Here is a 5655-nt window from a genome sequence, read left to right as displayed (position 1 = left end):
CACCTCTGGTGGCACCTGTCTTGAGACATTCCAAGGCTCTGAGGCGTGCCTTCAGTTATGTGGACTATCAGAGTGAACTGCCATGCTGAGAAAAGCACCAAGCATCTGCTGAGGCCTCCTGGTAAGTTATAGTCTGTTTCTGTTCTGTGGGATCCTGATCTGGGACATGGAAGGGGCTTGATGGGGACCCAAATACTCTCCCATCCAGAACAAGAAGTGAGATGTCAACCGCCCACCTGGTTCTGGTTGTTGGGATCCCTGGCCACTCCTCTAGCTGCATGACCCGCACATGCACAATTCAGTAGCCAAGCAAGAGGCCTTACATCCTACATAATCTGTGCACTGCGTGATTGTATAATTTATGTGCAGCATGATCACTTGATCTGCTCGCGCGCGCGCATGCGTACGTGCGTGTGTGCGTGCGTGCGCATGCGTGCGTGCATGCGTGCGTGCATGCGTGCATAGCAAAACTGAGAATGTTGGTTTATATGAACTTTCTGTACATCGAGATCGTAAGTTTATTGGTGCAGTATGAAAAGACCGAGAAAGTAAAGTTGGCAGTCTCTCTATGGACTGTATTTATGACTAAAAGTTTTATTTTGATTCTAAAAGAGCTTGAAAGACCCCCGCTCCATTATGAGGACATGGGGCTTTGGGCCAATGAAATGCTCCCCCCCCCCAATAACTTAGCCTAAGAAACGCCATTCTGAAGGAATCAGAAAAACAGGAGTTCACAGCCGTAGCCAGCCACCCGGCCTTGAGAGAGAGATAACTGTGGCCAGCCATCCAGCCTTGAGAGAGATAACTGTGGTCGGCGGCCTTGGGAGAAAAACAGTTGAGTCGAATCAGGATATTTTATGGCTGGCCCCCTGGCCTTGAGGAATAAGCAGCTGGCCTGGGCAAGGCCAAATCAGCCACACACATACGACCCCAAGTTCACCCTGGCCTTCTTTGAAACAACCAATAGGGACCCTGTAACTATGCTTCTTGCTTCTGTAACCGCGCCTCTGCCCCTGGGATCCCATAAAAAGTCCCCCTTGCCCTAGGAAAGGGCGCAAGTCCTCCAAGAGACTTCGCCCCAGGTACCTGGTCTAAATAAACCCTCTTGCTTTTGCATCTGATCTGTGGTTTCGGTGTGTTCCTTGGGTTTGGGGTCTCTCCCGGAGGAAGATCTCAGCTGGGGGTCTTTCATTTGGTGGCCCGTACGGGGATTGAGACCCCTCCCTGGGACCACCGACCCACCATCAGGAGGTAAGCCGGCCGGCCTTGGTTTATGTCATCCCTGTCCTGTCTGAGTGTTGTCTGTTTGTCTGAATGTTGAATGTTGTTTGTTTGTCTGCGCGCCTGATAATCTGTCTGTGTCAGTGGATCTGAAGGGGCCGACGGGCCCGGACTTCGCCACTGGGACCCTGGAAGATGTTCCACGGGAATCTGAAGTCCCCTCTGGGGCACGGTTTTTCTGAAGTCCCCTCTGGGGCACGGTCTGAAGTCCCCTCTGGGGCACGGTTTTTCTGAAGTCCCCTCTGGGGCACGGTTTTTCTGGTTTTGCTTTCGGTTTGGAACCGAAGCCGCGCAGCGTATGTTAGTCTCATTTATGTTTGTCTGTCGTTTTTTGTTTTCTGTTTAACCGTTCTCCTCCTAGAAACAGTCATAGGAAGCCGGATCGGCGGATCTCTCCCGCTCCCTGTTCCTCCCGACCCCTCCACCAGCGTGTCGTTTCCTCTCCCCGCGTTCTGCCGCTCTGGCGGTGGCGGCGGTGGCGGGCGCCGGTGCGCCCCGCGCCTCCTCCTGTCCGCGCGGCCGCGGCGCGGTCGCGGGGGTCCGGGGCGGCGCTGGGGGGGGGCCTCCCCTCGCTCCCCGCTCTCCCCGGCCGTCCGCGTCTCCCGCGCGGGCGGAGGAGTCCGCCCCGCCGGGCCGCGGTTTTCCGCGCGGCGCCTCGCTTCGGCCTGCGCCTAGCAGCCGACTTAGAACTGGTGCGGACCAGGGGAATCCGATCGCGAAGGCCTGCGGCGGCGCAGGCGGGCACGGGATGTGGCTGGGGCGCGCAGGCGGGGCCGGGGAACTGCCCCCCAGCCAGCGACCGGCCGCCGAGAGCACTTCCGCGCGATCAGCCGCCGAGCGCGCTTCCGCCGCGGCGCGCACTTCCACCGCGGCGGTGTCCGGCTCCGGGACGGCTCCGGGACGGCTGCGGGACCAGTGTGGGGAAGGTGGCTCAGGGGCGGCGTCACCCGTGGACGCCGAGTCACCCCGCCCCGAGTGTTACAGCCCCCCCCCGACAGCGCCGGAGGTACTGGCAGCCCCCGCCGCGGCCTCCGAACAGCTTCTACAGCGGGAGCGGGAGGATGAGGCGCCGGTCGCCTACGAGGAAGGCGTGACAAACCAGCCAAAGACAGCCAGTCTTCCTGGAGGCTCGGAGGTTCCAGGAGACAATAAAAGACCCACCCAATTGCCTAATGCAGCCTTTCCCCTCACCCGCCCGAACTGGGACTCTGCGACCCCGAAGGTAGGGAGCACCTACGTCTCTATCGCCAGTTGCTCTTAGCGGGTCTCCGAGGGGCTCTAGACCCCCTACCAATTCGGCTCAGGTTACCAGGAAGAGACGCCGGCAGCGTTTTTAAAAAGACTTAGAGAGACACGGAGGGAGAGGGAAAACGAAAAAAAAAAAAAAAAGTCCTGGCCACTATAATGTCTCAGGGACAGGTTAGAGAGGGAGTTAGGACGGGAGATCAAAAAAGGACACTGCTTGACAAAGACCAGTGTGCTTACTGTAAACAGAGAGGACATTGGGCTCGTGACTAATCAAAAAAAGCCTCAAGGGTCTTGGAGACCTAAGCCAAGGGTCCTCAATCTGGAGGATTGGGGAGGTCACGGCCAGGAGCCCCCCCCCAGCCTAAGATAACTCTCAAGATTGGGGGGCAGCCAGTGACCTTCCTAGTGGACACCGGGGCTCAACATTCAGTCCTGACCCATACCGGAGGCTCTCTCAGTGACCGCACAGCTTTGGTCCAGGGGGCCACAGGTAACAGGAGGTATCGAAGGACCACCGAGAAAAAGGTTCAGCTGGCATCTAGACAGGACCCAAAGGAACCCCCCCTACAAGTCCTAGCCCTTTGAACTGTTCGTGGACGAGAACTCAGGCTTTGCAAAAGAAATGCTGGTACAGAGACTGGGGCCATGGAAGCCCGGTAGCTGCAGGATGGCCCCCCTGTCTGCGAGTGGTAGCCGCCATTGCTGTTTTGCTCAAGGATGCAGGGAAACTGACTTTGGGACAGCCATTAACTGTGTTATCCTCCCATGCAGTGGAAGCTCTGGTCCAGCAGCCCCCAGATCGAGTGGTGTTCAGACCAGTTGTCTCCCTCAACCCCGCAACCCTGCTGCCCTTGCCAGACCCATCCAAGGAGCACAATTGCCTCCAGATTCTGGCAGAGGCCCATGGCACCCACTCTGACCTAACAGATCAACCGCTGTTGAACTCAGATTTTATCTGGTTCACGGATGGGAGCAGCTTCCTCCAAGAAGGAGAACGGAGGGCCGGAGCAGCCGTCACCACCGAATCGGAGATAGTTTGGACCTCACCACTGCCACCTGAAACATCGGCCCAAAAGGCAGAGCTGATCGCGCTGACCCAGGCCCTCCGGATGGCGGAAGCCCGGAGGACCAGGAACTAACAAAGAAAATGGGGGTGAAATGGAGCCCCGAGCGACAAGCTTACATCATAGATGGACAGAGGCCTTGCCTACCAAGAAAAAGACCGCTAACGTGGTAACCAAGAAACTCCTGGATGACATCTTTCCCAGGTATAGAATACCCCAGATATTGGGGTCAGACAATGGGCCCGCCTTCGTCTCCCAAGTAAGTCAGAAGGTGGCCAGGCTACTGGGGATCGATTGAAAACTTCATTGTACATACCGCCCCCAGAGCTCAGGACAGGTAGAACGTACAAATAAAACCATTAAGGAGACTTTAACCAAATTAACGCTTGCAACTGGCACTAGAGATTGGGTGCTCCTACTCCCCCTAGCCCTTTACCGAGCCCGGAATACTCCTGGGCCTCATGGCCTAACCCCGTTTGAGACCATGTATGGGGCTCCCCCACCAATTATAAATTTCCTTCACCCTGATATCTCCTCTTTTGCCACTAGCCCTACCCTAGAGGCGCACCTCCAAGCCCTCCAATTGGTGCAAAAGACGGTGTGGAAACCCCTGCCTACCGGGAGCAACTGAACCGCCCGGTGGTGCCTCACCCATTCAAGATTGGGGACTCTGTCTGGGTCCGACGCCATCAATCCAGGAACCTAGAGCCGAGGTAAAAAAAGACCATACACCATCCTGTTAACTACTCCCACCGCACTCAAGGTTGACGGGATAGCGGCTTGGGTCCACGCGTCGCATGTAAAGGCTGCCAAGGAACCCGACAAAGCTGAGGGCACCGAGACATCTAGTTCAACGCTCTCCAAACCCACTAAAGATAAGACTCACCCGGGGGTCCCCTTGATCCCCCTAATAGTCCTCCTGACATTAGGAGGGGCATCACCAGAGAGCCCGTTTCCCTGACGCTGGCCCTGTTACTGGGAGAAATTACCATGGGCGGAATAGCTGCTGGGGTAGATACAGGACCACAGCCCTTATGGAGACCGGCCAATTCAGACAGCTCCAAGTAGCCATGCTCAACAGAGATGGTTTAAAAGATGGTTCCAAAGGTCACCATGGTTTACGACCCTTGTCTCCACCATTATGGGCCCCCTAATCATCCTCCTGCTCATTTTATTGTTTGGGTCATACATCCTCAACAGATTGGTGCAATTCATCAAGAATAGGGTTTCTGTTGCCCAGGCTTTGATCCTAACCAAGCAATATCAGAGGCTCAGACAGTCAGAGATGGAGCTAACCCCTTATTCTCCATCCTAAAATGAAAGATTCCATTTGGTACAAAAGAAAATGGGGGAATGAAAGACCCCCGCTCCATTATGAGGACATGGGGCTTTGGGCCAATGAAATGCTCCCCCCCCCCAATAACTTAGCCTAAGAAACGCCATTCTGAAGGAATCAGAAAAACAGGAGTTCACAGCCGTAGCCAGCCACCCGGCCTTGACAGAGATAACTATGGCCAGCCATCCAGCCTTGAGAGAGATAACTGTGGTCGGCGGCCTTGGGAAAAAAACAGTTGAGTCGAATCAGGATATTTTATGGCTGGCCCCCTGGCCTTGAGGAATAAGCAGCTGGCCTGGGCAAGGCCAAATCAGCCACACACATACGACCCCAAGTTCACCCTGGCCTTCTTTGAAACAACCAATAGGGACCCTGTAACTATGCTTCTTGCTTCTGTAACCGCGCCTCTGCCCCTGGGATCCCATAAAAAGTCCCCCTTGCCCTAGGAAAGGGCGCAAGTCCTCCAAGAGACTTCGCCCCAGGTACCTGGTCTAAATAAACCCTCTTGCTTTTGCATCTGATCTGTGGTTTCGGTGTGTTCCTTGGGTTTGGGGTCTCTCCCGGAGGAAGATCTCAGCTGGGGGTCTTTCAAGCTTCAATTCAGAAATTTAATTTTTTTAAGCCTAAACCTAATGGGGTAAAGCTATAAAATCCTAATCTTATAAAAGCTATTAACATATTGTAAACTGTTAAAGATGATTATGACATGCAATGATTAATGATCAG

The 5655-nt window shown here is 55.1% G+C and overlaps 1 long non-coding RNA gene across 3 annotated transcripts; it reads left to right on the top strand.

Moving 5' to 3' along the window:
* Nucleotides 1-630: 630 nt before the first annotated feature.
* Nucleotides 631-5450, top strand: LOC143266927 (uncharacterized). Of its 3 annotated transcripts, XR_013041774.1 has the most exons (3): nucleotides 2228-2503; nucleotides 3301-3797; nucleotides 4143-5450. It is a non-coding gene; the product is annotated as an uncharacterized LOC143266927 (long non-coding RNA). The 3 variants fall into 3 exon arrangements; XR_013041775.1 differs by lacking the exons at nucleotides 2228-2503; nucleotides 3301-3797 and adding an exon at nucleotides 631-1251; XR_013041773.1 differs by having other exon boundaries at nucleotides 2228-3797.
* Nucleotides 5451-5655: the final 205 nt, after the last annotated feature.

This window comes from Peromyscus maniculatus, chromosome 8 (genome assembly GCF_049852395.1).
Source record: "Peromyscus maniculatus bairdii isolate BWxNUB_F1_BW_parent chromosome 8, HU_Pman_BW_mat_3.1, whole genome shotgun sequence".
NCBI lineage: Eukaryota > Metazoa > Chordata > Mammalia > Rodentia > Cricetidae > Peromyscus > Peromyscus maniculatus.
This window is presented reverse-complemented; position numbering and strand designations above follow the sequence as displayed.